Source organism: Callithrix jacchus, chromosome 4 (genome assembly GCF_049354715.1).
Source record: "Callithrix jacchus isolate 240 chromosome 4, calJac240_pri, whole genome shotgun sequence".
Lineage (NCBI taxonomy): Eukaryota > Metazoa > Chordata > Mammalia > Primates > Cebidae > Callithrix > Callithrix jacchus.
The window spans coordinates 107,243,961-107,267,975 of NC_133505.1; positions in this window are offsets into that span (position 1 = coordinate 107,243,961).

The following is a 24,015-nucleotide window of genomic DNA, read 5'->3' on the forward strand; positions in this document are numbered from 1 at the left end:
TAAATATTTCTTGGAGTGTGAGACCTAGAATAAAGTTAAGTTTATGCAAAGAAGATTTGCATTTTCTTCTACTAGTTCTAGCCTAGAAATGTTTTACATTCTCAGCTTGAGGTTTTCAGATTAAATAAGCAGCATGAGTTAATGGAAAACCCATGTGAAGCCTGGATTTTGTTTATCAATTCTCAAAGGAGTTCTCCTTCAATAGGAGCCAAGGTGTTTTTCTCTGTGGTCTTTTTTTTTGAGAGGTGGGTGGTTGAATGAATTATTTCATGTCCAGGCTCACTTTTCCACTGAGATTGTAATTCTTTGAGGTCCAGTTTATGAGGGAAGGACTTTTCATATTCTGTAAGTTAGGAGGACTTGGGCTTCCCCTACCTCCATATAACTGCTGACAGATTCCTAAATCATAAAAGTAGAAGTAAAAATGTATCAGAATTTGGCAAATGCTTACAAGGTGAAAGCCAATTTTAATGCTTCCCATGTCTTTTTGTTGTTGTTGTTGTTGTTGTTTTTGCCTTAACTCAGTATTTCTTATTTTCTTGCCAACTCTTATATACATTTAAGTCTTTGTTTTCACTCTGTCACCCAAGCTGGAGTGCAATGGTGCGATCTAGACTCAATGCAACCTCTGCCTCCCAGGTTCAAGTGATTCTCTTGCCTCAGCCTCCTGAGTAGCTGGGATTACAGGTGCGTGCCCCTGTGCCCAGATAATTTTTATACTTTTAGTAGAGTTGGGGTTTCAACATCTTGGCCAGGCTTGTCTTGAACTACTGACCTCATGATCCACCTGCCTTAGCCTCCCAAAGTGCTGGGATTACAGGCATGAGCCACCATGCCTGGCCAAATTTAAGCTTTTTAAAAGACATTTGATTCAACGTTTACTTTTCTGCTTTTCTAGGAGTTTCATTCAGGGGACTTAGGTCACTGTATTCTGGGGTGTGAGTTGGCAATAGTAGTGACTAATGAGGATTCTTGATCCAAGCATTTCAGAGTATTGGTAGATGATTTGGTAGTAGGGTAAGGAGGGAATAGACAGCAGGGATATTTGGTGGTAAGGAAATGAGATCCAGGGCTGCTAATCTATATCTACACCCATCTCAGTCCTCTTCCTTCTTTTTTCTATTCACAGAGTCCAAATCTCAATACTTTACCAAGGTGGGAACCACAGTATCTATAATCTTTGTCTTTATTTATTATAGATTTAAACACTGTGGGCATCATAGAGTTCAAGGAAACCAAATTCTATTCTGTTCAAGTTTCAGAGCCAAGTAATAAATGTTCTTTTTATGGTTTATCAATTTCCCTGATTACTAAAATACTGCAATATTTTCCCTCAACATTCCATTATTTCCTTTATTATATTCCAAGCCTTATAATACCTTGTGACCTCACTGTCAATCTTGCATCTCTTTGGACTAAATTGGCCTTTTTGGAAGCAGTCCTAACTCTGACAAGAGATACCATTTCCAGATATGTGGATTCAGCATAGCTGAATGGAACAGGCAGCGCAGCAGGAGCAGCAGCAAACCGTAAAATCCACAATTTTAAAGTGTCAGGATAAGTATTTCATGGACTCATCCTGCTACTCTAAAATCAGATCAACTGGGAACATACATTCCAGCCAAATTTTGACAGGTGCAGCTACTGCCACGGCTCTGCTGTTCTTTTTCTAATCTGCCCATCTGCTCTCAGGATTCCTCTGTTCCTCTTTGAAATATTCTCTCTTCTGCTTTCTTTAGCCTCAAATACTCCACCTTGTCCTTTAAGACAACGTCCACACAAACAAGTCAAAGCAAAAAGGAGCAGAGCTATCAGATGTAATTAGAGCAGTAAAGGCAACCAATCTAAATAATTTCATCTTCCAAATTGGTTTTCTTGGCTATATTAGTCAAATTGGTTAATATTCTCTTAATTTTTTAAAGGATTTTTCTGTCTGTACATAAGCAAATAAGATAGCTAGTTAAGTTGTTAGTAATGTTTAAAAATTTTGAAATGGGTTCATTCATACCAAAGATTTTCCTGAGCTTCTTGTAAGTATTAAACACTATTTTTTTCATGGCAGTTCACAAAAACATTTATTGTTCTCAGAGCTTATAAAATGTAATATTTTTAGTGATATCTTTATTAATATTAAACTTTGGCATTAATCATTTTGTTGACTTTTTAGTAGGGATCAGAAGAAAAAAATTGCCACATTACTGACTATGTTGTATGCCTTGTAGACTAAACTACAAATAGTTCACAAAGCTGTATAAAAATAGGAAGTGGGCTGGATTTGGCCCATGGGCCAGAATTTGCTAACCCTTGCCTTAGTACAATCATATACAAATCATTTATTATTTTCATTTTTAAGAAAGAAAAGACTAGAAAAATTTAGGTCAAAGTAACAGAGCTCTGAATATATTTCTGGAATACTTTATCTTATTTCTCAAAAGACTATGTGGCTCTCCCTTTATTGTGCAGGTTTGTAGGAGAGGTAAGGGTTAAAAGTTACAGTGTTGAATTGGAAAATTGAGGGGGGTGGGAACTCATGAGGCTGGTACCTCCCTACCTCCCTGAAAGCATATCTGATTAGCCTGATTTCATTTCTGATTCTGAGAGTAATAATAAAATTGATCAGGTGTGCCTCCCACCCCTCTTTCTCTTCTTAGTCATAGTCCCTTAGGGTCACAGAGTCTTCACACTCTTCCTAATATCCTGGGGAACCCATACTCAAGGAAAAATCCAATATAGTTATAACACATTGTTAATGAATGATGAGGCTAGAGATGTTATCCTCACCAAAGATTTGCATTTGACTGGGGACAATGCCCTGTGCCAAAATATTTAATATCTTGTTTCTATTTCAGTCATCTATGAATAATACAGATGAGGATAATATTTTTGAGGTTCCCATAAACAGAAGTCCATTTTCCTATCCATCCATGAAGATGACTTTAAGTCAGTGTTTCTGAATTTTAAAGTATTACTCAGTTTACTGTTGGGCTTACCAGTCTTATGAGTCTTTTATTTTTTAATCACTAAAAGAGGAAGGTAGGGCCTAAACATTTTTATATGTAAATGTTTATATAAAATAATACTTTATATTTTAGTATGCATCATAGTTGCTAGGTAGTTTTATACCACAGTGCAGCAAATTTGTATTTGTGAAGTATTCATAAGCTTAATAGAATTGCAACCAAAAAGATAGCAATATCAGTGATTCACACATATAGAGAAATATGGCCTGGACATTTTGTAACCTTTTCTTTCAGTGTCCAGAACAGATTGTACATGAAAATACATTGGCAGAAAATGGTACACACATGTGCTTGTGTGTGTAAAAAAACACAGTGTATCAGTTATTTATTTGTGGTAACAGGCTATCCTAAGACCTAGTGGACTAAGGTAACAGCCATTTATATGCTGCTAGTTCTGTGATTTGGGCTGTGTTGCTGGTGATTCTTCTGTTGATGTTGCCTATAGTCACTTGTGTCTATAGTCCTCTTATGGTTCAACTGGAGCGGGATAGTCCACAATAACATTACTTACATGTTTGAGAGTTATCTGTGGATATTAGCCAATGTGCCTGGGTTCTCCCCCAATGTGCTTGGTTATGGTAGTATTCCAAAGGTTATGGTAGTATTTCAAAAGAACACCCCCCTCAATGTGTTAGCATCTCTCAAGCCTCCACTTGTGTCATATATGCTTATATCCTACTACCAAAGCAAGACATGTACCACACTTAGAATCACTGTGAGAGAGAACTACACAAAGTTGTGGATACAAGAGGATGTGACACACTGGGAATATTACTATGGCTAGAAGATCTCTTTGTGAAATAGTTTGTTGAAAAGTTGATTTCTTTTTTTAACTATCACAGAACAAATACATTCACAATCTATATTATATAACTCTATATAGCTAATTTTGAATACTACTATGTTTACTTTTCTGTGCTAAGACAATTTAAACCATTTTAATTGTTTTTATAAGATGATATGACTTTGCATGGGGGTGGGGGAACATGCAGTGAAGCTACATTTCAGTTCAGAGGCAATACTACCAATGCTTTATAGTACTTGAGAGAATTTCAGTTAAGAATATGGGCTTTAATTGCCAACTCTGCCATTCATTAACTTGAGCAAATTCTAAACTTCTGAAAGCTCAATTTCCTCAACTAAAATAGTGTGGAGGACATTATACATTACATGAAAGTGCTTCTCCCAGTGACTGCCTCATATTAATCCATGAAAAATATTATCTACTATTATTAAATAGTAGTAGAGAAAATTTTCTCTGTGTACTCTTCCTAGATTCTTCAATGACTCTTTATCTGAATATTAGCTAGCTCAGCCTTTTTCTTACTAATTTAAAAGTCGCTGAAATATTGTGATTTATTACATGGAGTTACCACCACCACAAAAGGGAACAGACAGTATTCCCATTTGACCTCATCTTCATCTGGATCTTCTGGCTTGAATACGCTTCACTTTGCTTCTGAAATGGATACATTTATTTCCTCCTGAAATAAGTTTATATTAATTGGGGAATCACAAAGATTTTGTAGATATTTGTGGATTTCTATTTCTTTCTATCCTAACTTTTGTAAAGCCTAAGGTGGCAGATTTAGTAAAAGCAATTGAGCATTTGGGATCAGAGATAGCTGCATGGAAATTTCACTTCTTTTACTTATAGCTACATGACTCACAGTTTCAGTTTTTCATCTGTAAAATGGATGGTGGTGAGAATTAAAAAAAAAATGTTTATAAATTGCCCAGCATATATAGCCAGGCTGAATAATCAGGAGCCTTTATAATAAATGTAAGTGTACTTTTACAGGATTACATGGATTCATTATCTAATCACAGTCTAAAAAACAAGCCTTATAACATCTTGGTGTATAAGAATATTTCTGCTGCCAAAGCTATCACTGTAAATTTTAATCAAACATTCCAGATAACTGTGATTACTTTGCATTTCTGTGTCAAGATTGCCTTAGGACATATCCAAGAACAAATAGCCTACTGACTGTTGGAAATATGGAAACAGACTTTGGAACACTAGCATGCAGCTAGCTCACCATGACTGTTTCTGAAACACTGCAAAGCCACTCCAAAAACCATAAAAGACAGAAGGAAACATCAGTGAATATTTATGGAAAATAATCAAGAGAAGATAAATTAATTAGCTTTAGAAACTTCCTATAATAATTTTCAACTTATATGGCTTATACAATATTCAAATGAATATATTGTTTTTAGAATTTCATGGAAAACTATATATAGCAAGATGACTATTTAAGCACAAATTGAACAAAATCTCATCTTTTCCCCACACCCCAAGGACATGGTCTGATTATGTTTAGCCTATTTGCAAGTGATATTAACTCTTTAAATTCTTCAGGTTACTATTTAGTAAACAATACCTTCCTTCCAATTAGTGGTATCTTAGTAGACCAATAGCATTAAAGATCTTTCAAGAAATTATCAGGAATTTGGAGAGTCATGATATAGTGGAGGTTGAAAGACATAATATTTACCTAACCAACTCATTTCAGGTTTCTTGGCTCCCTTTATTTCCAAGGTAGTTGACCTAGGATCACAGCCTGCAGAAATCAGTACCTCCTAGATACAGAATGAACAGAGGAAGGGCTCAGAAGAAATATGAAGACAAATAGGTAAGCTAAGGATTGGCACAAGAGACCAGATCCCTGGATTCCCATATTCTACTACAAGAAGATAAATGATCAACAGTAAACTTACTAATTAAATGATTACATAGCATGCTAGAAGACTGCATGTAACAGGAAACTAAAAAGGAAGGGCAGGCAAGGGAGATCTAGAATCCTGGGTGGCAAGAAGGGTGAAGGTTGCAACATTAAGCAGAATAATCAAGGTAGGCTTTATTGAGAAGACAAATACTTAAAGGAGGTGAGGAAACCAACCAAATAGGCATCTAGGAGAAGAGAGGTCCAGAGAGAAGGAGTAGTAAATACAAAGTCCCTAAGGATGACTCTGCTTAGCAAGTTCAGGGACCAGCGGGGAGCCAGGGTGGCTGAAGCAGAGTGAATGGGGAGTTGGGTGGTAAAAGAAAGGGTCAGATGGCCAGCAGGGAGCTGGCCATGTAAAGTTTATGGGCCATTTACTAAAAAAAAAAAAAAAAAAGATTTTGCTTTTACTCTGTTTGAGGTTTTATTCTGTTGCAAGGTTTCAAAGAAAGTCACATTGCAGGACTTGGGTTTCTAAAACATTGATGTGTCTGCTGAGTTGGGAAAAAATTACGGTGATGAGGTAGGGGAGATGAGTGTAGAAGGCCACAAAAAAGTTAGTTAGAAAACATGTGCAGTAATCCTGGCAAGAGACTGTGGTGATTCAGTCCAGGATGCTAACAGTTAGATGGTCATAACTGTTGTACCCTGAATACATTTTGAATGTAGAGCCATCAGCGATTTTTAATGGAAACCCTCCAGGACTTTTTGGCATGTCAACCTCATTTTAGTGCTGTCCATCATTGAATACAAGTTTCTAATAATCAGCTGAGAAAACAATTATAATCCTCCCCAGCTGCTCAAGGCAGTACACTGAAATATTCCTTGATGTATTTGACTGTACATGTATGCTAGACTGAAGCAGAAGAGGCTTGAATATTGACTTCCTCTTGTAAGATCCCCAGGCTAAGACATGATTCCAAGCAATCGAGGAATAATGATGAGACAATGAAATAGTCAATGTGTCAGCTGACAAGGGAGGGACACAGATGTGTAAGAGATTGGAGTTCAAAGTATTTCATGTCTTCTGAAGCCTTTTATTTATATCTATTCCAATTTATAGAGTCTTACTCTTTCTTCATTAATACCAAAACTTTTATATAAAAGGAAGTGGTGAAACTGTGACTTCCATGGACATAATTCAACAAATTACTGCTGGGTCCAGTGGCTCAGGCATGTTGGGAGGCTGAGGTAGGAGGCTCACTTGAGTCTAGGAGTTTGAGACCAGCCCAGATGATATAGCAAGACTCATCTCTACCAAGAAAAAAAAAATAGCTGGACATTGTGGTATGCAACTGTAGTCTCAGCTACTTGGGAGCCTTGGGTGAGAGGGTCTCTTGAGCCTGGGTGGTTGAGTTTCCAGCGAGCCATGACTGTACTCCAACCTGGACAACATAGTGAGACCCTGTCTTAAAAAACAAAATACAAAAATCCCACACAAATTACTTGCTTACACCCAAAGTTTGGGCTTTTTGCCCCCTCTGCCCTGAAGTTTAAGAGTTAAGCAATTCTTTAGTACCTTCAGAGAAAGCCTCTGGGTTCAGTTTGTTCTTTAAATCCAACATTTGAGGATATGAGCATATCATTCCCTCTATTATCTACTTAATGCCACTGAAAGAAGCACCACCACTGGTCTTGATGTTTTCATACTTTCTTTGTTGCAGTGTGGTCTTCTACATCTTGCCTTCAACACTGTGGCCCCTACTTGGGACCAGTTTTTGTTTGTCAGGTTTTCTAGTCACAAGCAATAAAACTAAACTGAATTTAAGCTGAAAATAAATTGATTGGAAAATAAAGTATAGAAGCAATAGAAATGCTCAAGAATTAAGCTTAGAAATGCCACACAACTGTAGTCCCAGCTACTTGTGGTGGCTGAGGCAGGAGAATCGCTTGAATCCGGGAGGCAAGAGAATCGCTTGAATCCGGGAGGCGGAGGTTGCAGTGAGCCGAGATCGTGCCACTGCACTCCAGCCTGGGCAACAGAGTGAGACCCCATCTCAAAAAGCAAACAAACAAAATCACATAGGAGAAAACCTTTAGGACGTAGGATGAGGCAAATAGTTCTTAAGTTTGATACCTGTGATATGATATACATACATGTTGGTCTTTATCCATGGTTCATGGCTTGTAACTCCCATAGCCCTTGTTATTTCCTGAGTGACTAAAACAATAAGCATATCTTTTGTTAAAAATAAAAAGAAAGAAATGGCCACAGGTAAGGACACTTGCAGCAGTAAATATCCTAGATCATGCCTTAGAATAGCCTGAGTACTCTTGAGGTTTCCCAGTCTTTATTTGCTTATTGGAGCTGACATAGTTTAGTCTAGGCCTCCACCATAGACTCCAGCCACTGAATGTTTGCATTACTCCTGCAGGACTTAGAGTCCCAAGTAGAACCATCCAATTGACTGATCTTAGGTCATGTATCTTTGATTTGGCTCTCTGAGGGCAAGGAGGGAGTTCCTGGGCTCTTTAGCCTATGCAGTCAGAGAGCTTACAACGTATGATGAGGGATTTCTCCAGCCAGAAAATTTTGGGGTGCAAAGTAGGAAGACATGATAATAAAATAATGCTACTGGAAACATTTAAAAGGAAAAACATTTGTATAGAAATGCATAATGGTTTGCACATGCCTTACATTTGGACTCACTCTGTTCTATTGGTAGATATTTTTCTACTTAAAATGTTATTAATGTTGGCTTAGAAATTGTTATGCACTGAATGTTTATGTCTCCCCAAATTTATGCATGGAATATTTATGTTTCCACAACATTTATATGTTTGGATTTCATATGAAATCCCAATTCCCATTGTGATGGTATTAGGAGGTAGGGAGGTAATTTAGTCTTGGAGCTGGAGTCATCTTGAATAGGATTAGGGCCCTTACAAAAGAGACCCCAGAGAGCCTTCTAGTCCTCTTCCCACGGTGTGAGGATACAACAAGATGATGGTAGTCCTGCAGCCTGGAAGATGGCCTTCACTAGAAACCAACCATGCTTTTGGTATACAACAAACCATGCTGGCATTCTGATATCAGATTTCCAGCCTTCAGATCTGTAGGAAATAAATTTCTGTTGTTTATATGTCACCCAGTCTATGGTACTTTGTTATAGCAGCTGAACTAAGATAGAAATTTTATAAAAATTAATATTTATAGGCTGGGCGTGGTGGCTCAAGCCTGTAATTCCAGCACTTTGGGAGGCCGAGGCGGGTGGATCACGAAGTCAAGAGATCAAGACCATCCTGGTCAACATGGTGAAACCCCGTCTCTACAAAAAATACAAAAAATTAGCTGGGCATGGTGGCATGTGCCTGTAATCCCAGCTACTCAGGAGGCTGAGGCAGGAGAATTGCTTGAACCCAGGAGGCGGAAGTTGCAGTGAGCCAAGATCGTGCCATTGCACTCCTGCCTGGGTAACAAGAGCAAAACTCCATCTCAAAAAAAAAATTAATATTTATAAATCACTATTATCTTTTTCCTTTGTCCTGCTCAGTTTTTACTTCTTCCAGTTCATACACATCCATATTTTTCTTTTCGTCTCCTTTCTGGCTTTTTATTGACTTTCTATCCTATTTCTAAATACTTATTTTAACTAAAACATCATGTAGATAGAGTTTTCCTTTCTTTTCCTACCACAAAAAATGCACTGGTGAGAATGTAAGCGAAGTCATTTACATTTTATTTTTAATTCTACCTCTTCAGCAAACCCTCTACCCAACCCCCTTGTCTTTATAACCATCACTTTTAACTTGTTACCACCTCCCAGGTGTCTACAGATTCCATGTATCTGGAGATAGCAATGGACCTCAGAAAGGCTGTGCAGTACAGTGGCTCAGAAGTGTTCTCTGGAGTCAAACTGCTGCTATCAATTCTAGAATGTAATACAAATACCTTCTTCATTTTATTGTTAAGAAGTTTACATGATTTCTTGCTTATTATGTTTTTAGAACAGTGTAACAGAGTAAGCACAAGGTAAGTGTAAAGCTCTTATTATTATTATTTAGTGTTTTCTGTATCAAACCATATCTGCTCCTTGCCCCATTATTCTAGGGCCTCTTGTAAAATTTCTAAAGTATTAAGATGATGAAATTAGAATAATATGTTAATGGGCTTAAATGGTTTAAGGTCTTAATCCAATCTAGGCAACATCTCTCTATTCCAACATGAGAGTTATAAAGCCATTTAACCAAAAGAGATGTTCATATATTTTTGCTACTCTGGTGAAATTTTTTTTTAAATGGGGCTTTGAATTTTTTGATACTCAGTTGAAGTGACAACTCCACATTTAAGGTCTAGAGTTTTCTTTCTCATTAGCTCTTTCAGTCAGGTATCTTTCCTACCTACCCCCAGATGGCAACATTTTATTTTGAAAATTTTTAAACATACAACAAAGTTGAACAATTTTATACTGAAGGCTCTTATTCCTACCATTCCTACTCTAAAGTCCTAGAATTTACCCTGTAATTTTTTTTCCTTCCATGCTACAAATAATAGTGTGCATTATTATGTACATCACTAGATTTGGTTGTAGTAGGGAAGGAAGCAAAGAACATGGGTTTTGCCTGAAGAGGCCCACATCTGAGTCCCTTTCCTTGGCTTACAGTGGTATTCCTTGGGTTAATTTCTTAACCTGCTAGAGTTTAGTTTCTCTATCTGTAAAATATGAGCAATAATATTGACTTTAAGGTGTTGCTGTGATGATTTAGCTTAATTGCATAATAGATACTTGGCAAATGTTACTTCTTTTTTTATTTTTGTATTGTTTACTTATTATAGTCATTTTAAAAATAATTATACTCCAGATCAATGGCTTTTCTTTAGTGTTTTCCATGTACCACATCCATAAAAAATTTGACACAAGTGATTCAAACAACCATGTGGGAGACTAAATTTTGTGGTAACTTATTATGGGTCAATTCATTATGATTGCATACTTTATAACCTTCATGTATTCTGTTTAGACATTTGGAGCCTTCTCTGCCATTTTAAGTGAGAATTTTTACTGAGATAGTAATGTCTTTAACCACTTCTATTTTATTTTCTTGGCATGCAACTGACATTTGTTTTTTTCTTCAATGTTTAAATCATATTACCTTTTAACATGTTAAGTTTTGGCATATTTTTCTTTGTAACCTTTTCCAAATCTTATTTTTTTCTGTTTAAATATTTTTCTCTCATTTCTGTTTGTGTAATATGAGCTTGACATTACCTGAAGGCTTATTTTCCTCCAATTCTCATTGCTCATTTTTACTCCATCCATTCTTTGCAATGTTTCTTGATCTTGTTTGTGAATTTTACATTAGGAATCAAACTGCTTTTCTGCTTGGCTCCTTTTTCTGTTTTGAAAAGACACAGACATTTCTTTAATCAATCAAGCTACTTCTGATGCGTTTTTATTTATTTTTCTTCTTGGTGCTGTGGAATTTAGTACCATTCTTTTTTTCCAACTCCTTCAGTGTTTTCAAGCTGCATTAGACACGAGTATCTTTCAATGCTTATATCCATGAAAGTGCTTTTCCTCTTTCTATTTATTTGTATTGCATTTGCATGCTTCTCATTTACCCAGTCTAGTATTAACCTTAACTAATCTACCTTAAATTTTAACTTTTTTTGATAAAAACACATTTCAGAAACAAACAATTGAATTTAAACAACTGTTTGGTAAGATATCATTATTAATAAGTTGCTGTTTTCAATTTAACTTTTAATAAGTTCCTTTAAAAATGACTTGCAGTTGGAAGAATTAATATCGTGAAAATGGCTATACTGCCCAAAGTAATTTACAGAATCAATGCTATCCCCATCAAGCTACCATTGACTTTCTTCACAGAACTGGAAAAAAACACCATGAACTTCATATGGAACCAAAAGAGAGCCCACATAGCCAAGTCAGTTCTAAGCAAAAAGAACACAGCGGGGGGCATCACATTACCGGATTTCAAACTATACTACAAGGCTACAGTAATCAAAACAGCATGGTACTGGTACCAAAACAGAGATATAGACCAATGGAACAAAACAGAGGCACTGGAGGCAACACAACATATCTATAACTATATAATCTTTGATAAACCTGACAAAAACAAGCTATGGGGAAAGCATTCCCTGTTTAATAAATGGTGTTGGGAAAACTGGCTAGCCATGTGCAGAAAGCAGAAACTGGACCCCTTCCTGACACCTTACACTAAAATTAACTCCAGATGGATTAAAGACTTAAACATAAGACCTGGCACCATAAAAACCCTAGAAGGAAATCTAGGCAAAACTATCCAGGACATAGGAGTAGGCAAGGACTTCATGACCAAAACACCAAAAGCATTGGCAACAAAAGCCAAAATAGACAAATGGGACCTAATCAAACTCCACAGCTTCTGCACGGCAAAAGAAACAGTCACTAGAGTGAATCGGCAACCGTTAGAATGGGAAAAAATGTTTGCAGTTTACCCATCTGACAAAGGGCTGATATCTAGAATTTATAAAGAACTCAAACAGATTTACAGGAAAAAACAAACAAGCCCATTCAAAAGTGGGCAAAGGATATGAACAGACACTTTACAAAAGAAGACATATATGAGGCCAACAATCATATGAAAAAATGCTCATCGTCACTGGTCATCAGAGAGATGCAAATCAAAACCACATTGAGATACCATCTCACACCAGTTAGAATGGCGATCATTAAAAAATCTGGAGACAACAGATGCTGGAGAGGAAGTGGAGAAAAAGGAACACTTTTACACTGTTGGTGGGACTGTAAATGAGTTCAACCATTGTGGAAGACAGTGTGGCGATTCCTCAAGGCCTTAGAAATAAAAATTCCATTTGACCCAGCAATCCCATTACTGGGTATATATCCAAAAGATGATAAATCATTCTACTATAAAGACACATGTACACGAATGTTCATTGCAGCACTGTTTACAATAGCAAAAACCTGGAATCAACCCAAATGCCCATTGATAATAGACTGGATTGGAAAAACGTGGCACATATACACCATGGAATATTATGCAGCAATCAGAAATGATGAGTTTGTGTCGTTTGTAGGGACATGGATGAATCTGGAGAACATCATTCTCAGCAAACTGACACAAGAACAGAAAATGAAACACCGCATATTCTCACTCATAGGCGGGTGATGAAAAATGAGAACACATGGACACAGAAAGGGGTGTACTAAACACTGGGGTCTATTGGGGGGAAAAGGGGAGGGCCAGTGGGAGGGGGAGGTGGGGAGGTATAGCCTGGGGAGAAATGCCAAATGTGGGTGAAGGGGAGAAGGGAAGCAAAGCACACTGCCATGTGTTTACCTACGCAACTGTCTTGCATGCTCTGCTCATGTACCCCAAAACCTAAAATCCAATAAAAAATTTAAAAATAAATAAATAAAATAAAAAAAATAACTTGCTGTTTGATGAGTTCTAATTCATATGGTGGATTATACTTTTACTTTTCTTTATATACCTTATAAACATTTTAATAGTACCCAATGATCGATGTTTGGCTTGTACTTCTCAACCTAATAAGTATAATTAACATTTCAATTATTTGGCACCCTTAATTATAAAAAACAGCTGTGAATCCAATAGTTATTAATAAAACCCCAAGTTTGAGAAATGCAAAAGATATTCTAGAAGATGTAAAAATGAATAGCTACTATGTCCAACAAAGCCCTCTCACACTAGTATCCATATGAAACCCCATTAATTGTTGAGGTAAAACCCATAATCATTGAGGTCCTAAGACTATGGCCAGAAAGAGTTTCTCACTTTCATACTAATCTGCACTAAACTTCCGGTAATTATTTAAAAATTACCACTTAAGTGTCCCTACCAGTTTAGGGTCTCATGGCTTCTGCCTCATGTAAGAAGATTTTGCTGCTATTCTCTATATTCACCCATCTCTCCAGAATTCAGGGTGGCAGTTTGCCCTGCAGCCTCAGTTCTCTACTGGGTCCAGAAAAGTCATCAATTTTTGAGTTCATCCAGTTTATTTTCTTGTTATTAGGTTTGGAGTGCTCACTTCTAAACTTTCTACATGTTGAACCTGAAACAGAAAGTCCTGGATGTTTTCCAACAAAGGTGCTAGAACAAAGGGACAGCTATATGGAACAAAAAAGGACCTTCATCCATACCTTACACCAGTTTCAAAAATTAACTAAAAATGGATCATAGAGCTCAATGTAAAACTAAAACTATAAATCTTCTGGAAGAAGAATAGGAGAAAATCTTTGTGATATCAGGTTAGGCAAAGTTTTCTTAGACATGACATCAAAAACACAGCCCATAAAAGAAAATTAGAGCAATTTCACTTTATTAAAATAAAAAACCTTTTATTCTTAATACCTATGCAGTTTAGAAAAATCAAGACAAGCCATAGCCATAGCCTGAGTGAAATATTTTCAAGTTACATATCTTATAAAGGACTGGTATCCAGATATAAAAATAACTCTCAAAATACAATAATAAAAAATCGAACAAACTGACATACAACAAAAAGAGATGCAGATGGCAAGTAAGCACATGCAACAATTCTAAATAAAATTTGTTATCAGGAAAATGCAATTTAAATTCACAATGAGATCTCACTACACACCTAGAATTGTTAAAATATAAAAAGAAAACTGGCAATATCAAGTGATAGCTGGGATGTGGGGAAACTGGAGTTCTTGTACATTTGCTGATGGGAATGCAAAATAGTTCGACTACTGTGGAGAACAGTTGGCAGTTTTTTATGAAGTAAAATGTATACTTATCATAACGTTAAGTATTCCCAATATTATTTAATTAATAAAGTAATTTATTCAAGAGAAATTATAAAAATATACACTAATGTTTATAGCACCTTTATTTATAATGGCCCTAAACTGGAAACAACCCAAATATCCTTTACTGCAGTCCATTCATAAAATGGAATACTACTCAACAATGAAATAAAATGGACTAGATACATGTAATGACAATGAATCTCAAATATGCAAGTATGTTGTATAAAATAATATAGTTCCATTTAGAGCTGGATTCTATTTAGAATTGCATTATTTTATACAATATAATGAACATTTTTGTTAAATCATCATTTTGAATGGTAACAATGGGACAGAATCAGATTAGTGGTTGTCAGTTAATGGGAGTAGAGGAGGAATTTGACTACAAAGAGGCACAAGGAGATTTTATGAGGTGATGGTCCTGTTTTGTTTGTTGGTTTTGGAGGAGGTTACATAATCCTATACATTTATGAGGATTTATAGAACTGACCATAGAAATGTATAATTAAAAAATGTAGGAGGACGAACTCAAGATGGCGTGGTGAGAACAACCCAGGATTGAAGCTCTCGGTGAATGCATGGAGGGTGAGTCAAGGCCGCATTTCCAGACGGATCTTTGTTGCCCACAGAATGGGGAAATTCCCAGGTATAAAAGAGATGGGGGTCACCAGCGAAGAGGTTTTGGCTGTTGCAGCCAGCAGCTGGCGCTACAGCACAGTGGCGCTCCACAGCACTCTGCGCAAAGTGCACGGGTCCAGGTGCCCTGTTGAACCGGCAATCTGAGACTTGAGAGGGCAGATTGGCATATCCATCTGATTGAACAGGACTTGGACAGTGAGCCAGGCCAGGAGATTCCAGGGAAACGGCATTTGGGCCAGCGCGGTGGGACAAACAAAACAGTGATTCGAAATGCTCCGGGTGAAGAGTTTCACTGCAAGAACAGCTGAACCCAGGATGGTGCAGCTCAGTGGGGGAGGGGCATACACCATTACCGAGGCAATCCGCCCCTACTGAGGTACACGCCCATTGCTGATGCAGCCTACCATTGCCGAGGAAACCCGCCACAACAGAGAGACCCTGCTGCAGGGTGTAGCCCGTGGCAGCAGGGTGGAGACCGCAGCAGCAGGGCAGAACCTCTAGAACAGGGCAGACCTCACACCAGCAGGGCGGAGCCTCGGCAGGCAAATAGTGACTAGACTGCATCCTAGCTAAGCAGGACAGCGCAAAGGACACTCATAAAGAAAGCCCCAACCCCCTGCGACACAGCATCTGAGAAAAAAAGGATTTTTTTTTATGAGTTCTGCTGCAGCAGAATTAAATGTGGCAGCCTAAGAGGCCTGAATGAACAACAGAGTTCACAGCTCAGCACTTGAGCTCCTATAAAGTACAGACTGTCTCCTCAAGCAGCTCCCTGACCCCTCTATATCCAGAAGACTGACATTTGACAGGTATCATTCTGGGACAAAGATAGCAGAAAAAGAAACTGGTAGCATCCCTCACTGTTCTGCAGCTGCTACAGATGCACCCCAGACTAACAGGGCCTGGAATGGACCTCAGCAGTCGAACAGTAAAGGGGCTAGGCTGGTAGAAGGAAAACCAAGTAACAGAAATACTTCATCATCAACAATCTGGGCGTCCACTCAGAGACCCAAGCGAAAAGTCAGCAACTACACAGATGACAGGTGGATAAATCCACAAAGATGGGAATAAACCAGCGCAAAAAGGAGGAAAACACCCGAAACCAGAAGACCTCGCCTCCTAGAAAGGACCAAAACTCCTCACCAGCAAGGGAACAAAGCTGGACAGAGAATGACGGTGATGAAATGACGGAATTAGACTTCAGAAGATGGATAATGAGAAACTTTTGTGAGCTAAAAGAACATGTTTTAAATCAATGCAAAGAAACTAAGAACCTTGAAAAAAGATTTGAAAAAAGATTCGAGGAAATGATAACAAGAATGGATAACTTAGAGAGGAATATGAATGAATTAAAGGAGCTGAAAAACACAATAGGAGAACTTCGTGAAGCATGCACAAGTTTCAACAGCCGAATAGACCAAGCAGAAGACAGAATATCAGAAGTCGAAGATCAACTCAATGAAATAAAATGAGAAACCAAGATTAGAGAAAAAAGCACAAAAAGGAATAAACAAAGTCTCCAAGAAATGTGGGACTATGTGAAGAGACCAAAACTACATTTGATAGGCATACCAGAATGTGACGAAGAGAATGAATCCAAGCTGGAAAATACTCTTCAGGATGTTATCCGGGAAAATTTCCCCCACCTAGCAAGACAGGCCAACACTCAAATGCAGGAAATACAGAGAACACCACAAAGATATTCTGCAAGAAGAGCAACCCCAAGGCACATAATCGTCAGATTCACCAGAGTTGAAATGAAGGAGAAAATACTAAGGGCAGCCAGAGAGAAAGGTCGGGTAACCCACAAAGGGAAGCCCATCAGACTCACAGCAGATCTCTTGGCAGAAATGCTACAAGCCAGAAGAGAGTGGGGGCCAATATTCAACATCCTTAAATAAAAGAACTTTCAACCCAGAATTTCATATCCAGCCAAACTGAGCTTCAGAAGTGAAGGAAAAATAAAATCCTTTGCGAACAAGCAAGTACTCAGAGATTTTGTGACCACCAGGCCTGCTTTACAAGAGCTCCTGAAAGAGGCACTACACATAGAAAGGAACAACCAGTACCAGCCATTTCAAAATCACACTAAATGCTAAAGAGCATCAACATAATGAAGAATCTACATCAACTAACAGGCAAAACAGCCAGCTAGCATCAAAATGGCAGTATCAAATTCACACATAACAATATTAACCCTAAATATAAATGGACTAAATGCACCAATCAAAAGACACAGACTGGCAAATTGGTTAAAAAACCAAAACACATCAGTGTGCTGTATCCAGTAAACCCATGTCACATGCAAGGATACACAAATGCTCAAAATAAGGGCATGGAGGAAGATTTACCAAGCAAATGGAGAGGAAAAAAAAGCTGGAGTTGAAATTCTCATCTCTGATAAAACAGACTTTAAAGCAACAAAGATCAAAAGAGACAAAGAAGGCCATTACATAATGGTAAAAGGATCGATACAACAAGAAGAGCTAACAATCCTAAACATATATGGACCCAATACAGGAACACCCAGATACATAAGGCAAGTTCTTAATGACTTACAAAGAGACTTAGACTCCCACACAATAATAGTGGGAGACTTTAACACTCCACTGTCAATATTAGACAGATCAACCAGACAGAAAATCAACAAGGATATCCAGGGCTTGAACTCAGACCTAGAACAAGCAAACCTGATAGACATCTACAGAACTCTCCACCCCAAATCCACAGGGCATACATTCTTCTCATCACCACATCACACCTACTCTAAAATTGACCACATAATTGGAAGTAAAGCACTCCTCAGCAAATGCAAAACAACTGAAATCATAACAAACAGTCTCTCAGACTAGTGCAATCAAGTTAGAACTCAGAATTCAGAAACCAACTCAGAACTGCACAGCTTCATGGAAACTGAACAACTGGCTCCTGAATGTTGACTGGATAAACAATGAAATAAAGGCAGAAATAAAGACGTTCTTCAAAACCAATGAGAACGAAGACACGACATGCCAGAATCTCTGGGACACATTTAAAGCAGTCTCTAGAGGAAAATATATAGCAATAAGTGCCCATATGAGGAGAATGGAGAGATCCAAAATTTACACCCTATCATCAAAATTGAAAGAGCTAGAGGAGCAAGATCAAAAAAACTCAAAAGCTAGCAGAAGACAAGAAATAACCAAGATCAGAGCTGAACTGAAGGAGATAGAGACATGAAAAAGCCTTCAAAAAAATCAATAAATCCAAGAGCTGGTTTTTTGAAAAGATCAACAAAATAGACAAACCACTAGCCAGACTGATTAAAAAGAAAAGAGAGAACAACCAAATAGATGAAATAAAAAAATGATAAAGGGGAAATCACCACAGATTCCACAGAAATTCAGACCATCATCAGAGAATACCACAAACAACTCTATGCACATAAACTAGTAAACCTGGAAGAAATGGGTAAATTCCTGGACTCCTGTGTCCTCCCAACCCTAAACCAGGAGGAAGCTGAAACTATGAATAGACCAATAACAAGGGCAGAAGTCGAGGCTGCAATTTAGAGCCTACCACACAAAAAAAGCCCAGGACCAGATGGGTTGACAGCCGATTTCTACCAGACACACAAAGAGAAGCTGGTACCATTCCTTCTGAAACTATTCCAAATAATCCAAAAAGAGGGAATCCTTCTCAAATCATTTTATGAGACCAACATCATCCTGATATCAAAACCGGGCAGAGACCCAACAGGAAAAGAAAACTTCAGGCCAATATCCATGATGAACGTAAATGCAAAAATCTTCAATAAAATATTGGCAAGCCGATTGCAACAGCAAATCAAAAAACTTATCCATCATGATAAAGTAGGATTCATCCCAGTGATGCAAGGCTGGTTCAACATACGCAAGTCTATAAACGTAATTCACCACATAAACAGAACCATAGACAAAAACCACATGATTATCTCAATTGACGCAGAGAAGGCATTTGACAAAATTCAACAGCCCTTTATGCTAAAAACCCTCAATAAACTCGGTATCGTTGGAACGTATCTCAAAGTAATAAAAGCTATTTATGACAAACCAACAGCGAATATCATACTGAATGGACAAAAACTGGAAGCATTCCCTTTGAAATCCGGCACTAGACAAGGATGCCCTCTTTCACTACTCCTATTCAATATAGTGCTGGAAGTTTTAGCCAGAGCAATCAGGCAAGAAAAAGAAATAAAGGGTATTCAAATAGGAAAGGGGGAAGCCAAATTGTCTCTATTTGCAGACGACATGATAGTATACCTAGAAGACCCCATAGCCTCAGCCCTAAGATTCCCGAAACTGATAAGCAACTTCAGCAAAGTCTCAGGATATAAAATCAATGTGCAAAATTCACAAACATTTTTTATCACCAATAACAGACTTAAAGAAAGCCAAATCAAGAATGAAATGCCATTCACAATTGCTACAAAAAGAATAAAATACCTAGGAATACAACTCACAAGGAACATAAGGGACCTCTTCAAGAAAAACTACAAACCACTGCTCAACGAAATCAGAGAGGACACAAACAGATGGAGAAACATTCCATGTTCATGGTTAGAAAGAATTAATATCATGAAAGTGGCTATACTGCCCAAAGTAATTTACAAAATCAACGCTATCCCCATCAAGCTATCATTGACTTTCTTCACAGAACTGGAAAAAACCACCATGAACTTCATATGGAACCAAAAGAGAGCCCGCATAGCCAAGTCAATTCTAAGCAAAAAGAACATAGCGGGGGGCATCACACTACCGGATTTCAAACTATACTACAAGGCTACAGTAATCAAAACAGCGTGGTACTGGTACCAAAACAGAGATATAGACCAATGGAACAAAACAGAGGCATCGGAGGCAACACAACATATCTACAACCATACAATCTTTGATAAACCTGACAAAAACAAGCAATGCAGAAAGGATTCCCTGTTTAATAAATGGTGTTGGGAAAACTGGCTAGCCATGTGCAGAAAGCAGAAACTGGACCTCTTTCTGACACCTTACACTAAAATTAACTCCAGATGGATTAAAGACTTAAACATAAGACCTGGCACCATAAAAATCCTAGAAGAAAATCTAGGCAAAATCATCCAGGACATAGGAGTAGGCAAGGATTTCATGAACAAAACATCAAAAGTGTTGGCAACAAAAGCCAAAATAGACAAATGGGACCTATTCAAACTCCACAGCTTCTGCATGGCAAAAGAAACAGTCGCTAGAGTAAATCAGCAACCAACAGAATGGGAAAAAATGTTTGCAGTTTACCCATCTGACAAAGGGCTGATATCCAGAATTTACAAAGAACTAAAACAGATTTACAGGAAAAAAACAAACAAGCTCATTCAAAAATGGGCAAAAAATATGAACAGACACTTTATAAAAGAAGACATATATGAGGCTAACAATCATATGAAAAAATGCTCATCATCACTTGTCATCAGAGAGATGCAAATCAAAACCACATTGAGATACCATCTCACGCCAGTTAGAATGGCGATCATTAAAAAATCTGGAGACAACAGATGCTGGAGAGGCTGTGGAGAAAAAGGAACACTTTTACACTGTTGGTAGGAGTGTAAATTAGTTCAACCATTGTGGAAGACAGTGTGGCAATTCCTCAAGGCCTTGGAAATAGAAATTCCATTTGACCTAGCAATCCCATTACTGGGTATACATCCAAAGGAGTATAAATTGTTCTACTATAAGGACACATGCACACAAATGTTCATTGCAACACTGTTTACAATAGCAAAAACCTGGAACCAACCCAAATGCCCATTGATGATAGACTGGATTGGGAAATGTGGCACATATACACCATGGAATATTATGCAGCAATTAAAAATGATGAGTTCGTGTTGTTTGTAGGGACATGGATGAATCTGGAGAACATCATTCTCAGCAAACTGACACAAGAACAGAAAATGAAACACTGCATATTCTCACTCATAGGTGGGTGATGAAAAATGAGAACACATGGACACAGGGAGGGGAATACTAAACACTGGGGTCTACTGGGGGAAAAAGGGGAGGGTCAGTGCGGGGGGATGTTGAGCAGGGATAGCCTGGAGAGAAATGCCAAATGTGGTTGAAGGGGAGAAAGGAATCAAACACACTGCCATGTGTGTACCTATGCAACTGTCTTGCATGTTCTGCACATGTACCCCAAAACCTAAAATGCAATAAAAAATTAAAACAAAACAAAACAAAGAAATGTAAATTTTAAATCAGTTATATCTTAATAAATATTACTGAGAAAATTCATTTGACTATATTTTAATTTATAAAATCTATAAATTAAAAATTATATTATAAAATTAAAATGTAGCAAAAAGCATAAGTATAAAATACACATAGTTTCCTACTTCTCATCTTCATTTTCTGAGTATTATCTCTAGGGCAAAATATTTGGTACATGTAATTCATGAGAATTTCTCTCCCTTTTCTAATGTCAGCACCTTTCATATTTAAGATATAATATTTATTAAATAACTGTTAGTATAGCATTTTGTAAAGCTCTTTTTTATTTATGGAGATTTTTCAGTGTCTTTTAATGGATATCATCTGCTACATTTTATTGTATCTGAACAATATAATGACGGCCTTACATGGTTGTCAAGGCTTATAATTTTAAATTAACCATAAAACTGAATATGCCTTATTTTATATGCTCAACATCTCCTATTTTGAGAATGTACATCCACTTTTTTTGCCTCTACTATTTTATTCATGAACCATAGCTTTAGTGGTTCACATGTAGAGTCTTTTAATCATGGCTGTTACCCAAGGATCTGGAAAGGCACTATAGAAACTGGTCTGGCTTTTAACATTTCATTATTTGACTCTCAATATTTGTCATTGACTGGTGTATCTTTGTTTAGGAAAAGAAAAATACAATATATCTGTTTAGTAGTTAAAGATTTATCAGTTGGTTTTGAGTGCTTTGATCCTTGAATAATCCTCACCTATAAGTTTTGATGTAAAGAGCCACTGATTATCCTTACAACGTACTTGATCAATTCTCATGAGTTTCCTATCATGAGAGTGAGGGTGGCAGTAGACACGCTAGAGTAATTTATTAATCGAATCGAGTTTTTACAGTCCCATTGTATTAGTTTCTATTACAATAAACTGAGCAATATAAATAATATAAATTTGTTGTCTCATAATTCTGGAAGGTAGAAGTCCAAGATCAGGGGTTGGCTGAGCCACACTCCCTCTGAAGGCACAAGGGAAGAATTGGTTCAATGCCTCTTCCTAACCTCTTGTTTTGTGGAAGCAGAACTGTGATCTTCACATGGTGGGCTCCCTTTATGTATGTGTGTCCATGTCTCCACTTTTTATAATGACACCAGACATACCTTAGTCAAGTAATAATTCATTTTAAATAATTATTCAAATATCCTCCTTTCAAATAAGGTCACATTTTAAGGTGCTGGGGGTTAAGACTTCAACATATGAAATTCATGGCAGAATTTAATCCATGACATCTGTACTTACATATGTGAATTGATGCTTGATGACAGAGACAGAGGCTTCAGCCAAGGCCAGTCACCCTTTATGACATGATTTCCATAGCATGGTTCTAGACCACCATAAAAACTAAGGAAAGAACATTAGAAGCAGACCACCCCACTGATTGGAGTATTTAGGGGAGGTCTTCAAACTTATTTTGTGATTTTATTCACTTAACAAATAAAACACTTTGATTTTTGTCTCTAATATATTTCTGTTTCTTTTGAATTAAGCTGTTCTATTTTTTTTTTCTTTATTTTTCAAGACAGAGTCTTGCACCATTGTGTGGACTGGAGAGCAGTGATGCCATCTCAGCAAACAGCAACCTCTGCCTCCCAGGTTCAAGCAATTCTTGCCTCAGCCTCCCAACTTGCTGGGATTACAGGCACCTGCCACCACGCCTGGCTATTTTTGTATTTTTAGTAGAGATGGGGTTTCACTATGTTGGCTAGGCTGGTCTTGAACTCCTGACCTTGTGATTTGCCCACCTCAGCCTCCCAACGTGCTGGGATTATAGGCATGGGCCACCATGTCTGGCTGCTGTTCTTTAAGCAATTAAATCAGATCTTTATGATGAAAGATAATCAGTCAATTCATATATTTCTACTTTTTCTTTATTCTGATGAAATGATAAAAAGGATGAATTTATACCTTTAGAAAAGTATTCTGCAATAAAATAGTTTACTTCGTCCAAACCCCTTATCCTGCCATGCAGTTATTATTAGTAGCTTCTGCTCCTTACTGACTTTCTCTTGTTTTCACAGCATGTTGTAGCCTTGGTCCTTAATTGCAAGAATTTGATAAAAACACATAGGAAAGGGAATTTAGAAAAGCTCACTTGCTAGATATAAAATGTCAGCCAAACTTCTGCACTCCTGCTTTGGTTGGCATTATGCTTTATTTCACTGCTTTATTTTCCTTTGCTTTATATATTCTTAAATCTAGTAGACATTATTTTCTCTTTATTCTCCTTGAATATAATGTTTACAAATGCCATTGTTTCTCTACTAATTTTTCTTTACACTGAATAGGATTTTTAAAATATTTTCTTAGTTTTCTGAACATGTATGTTGCAGTTATCTGCACATCTTTTTTTTCTTTCATAGTTTTGAAATCAGCAGGCAAAACCCAACACTGCTTTTGGTGACATTGTAACTTCATAGACAGGAATGAGTACTCTCCATGTTAGATCAAAACTAAGGGTTCAGGTAAGCTATTCTCAGAAACTAGACACAAACAGGATCTTTTGCTGTTTCAGGTCTGGCCCTCAGGCAGCCAGAAAGTCACTGAAGTTCCTTCAACTGAAATAGAAACCTCT